Here is a 744-nt window from a genome sequence, read left to right as displayed (position 1 = left end):
CTTCTAGAAAGAAAAGTGTTCTTGCTCCAAGATTAAACAAAATACTGAATATACTTTTAGTTCACTTCTAAAAAGAAAAGTGTTCTTGCAGCCAGGTTTATAAGAAATACTGACTACAGTTATAGGTTAACTTCTATAAAGAAAAATGTTCATGCCCTGGACTTGCAAATATACTGACTATCGTTTTAGGTAACTTACTAAACTCTAAGTGTTCATTAAGCCAGATTTACAAAAAAAAATGGTGAATATAATTTGAGGTAATTCAAGAAAAAAGTAATCATGCACCAAGATTTACACAAATTACTGATTATAGTTTTAGGTCACTTCTAGAAAGAAAGTGTTCGTGAACCCAAATTTACAAGACGCTAAGCAATCACTTCCTTACTAGTTTTCTCTGTTGCATTCGGCACTATCTCTTATCTTTATCATTTCAACAAAAACAAACTCGGGATTTAGAAAACTGAACTGACTACTGAATAACAAACTCGTAAATTAATCGTCCACAGCAACAAACACACTAAGCTATAATAATCGAATTCGCCTCTTATACTTCTCGAGTGATTTCCTAAAATTTCAAGAAAATTCCAGACGTTAAGTCATGCGCTTAGCATGTGACGTCAAAACTCCCCTAGCCACAAGACCTATACAAACGTCTAAATTAAAAGCAAACATTCTAAACACTATTATACACTCTTCTTGTTGTCAATCCGTATAGAACCAGTAAAGAAGGGTACGATTAGAAAC

Source organism: Limulus polyphemus, unplaced genomic scaffold (assembly GCF_000517525.1).
Source record: "Limulus polyphemus unplaced genomic scaffold, Limulus_polyphemus-2.1.2 Scaffold8276, whole genome shotgun sequence".
NCBI lineage: Eukaryota > Metazoa > Arthropoda > Merostomata > Xiphosura > Limulidae > Limulus > Limulus polyphemus.
The sequence above is the reverse complement of the archived record's forward strand: the minus strand, read 5'-3'. Positions refer to the sequence as shown.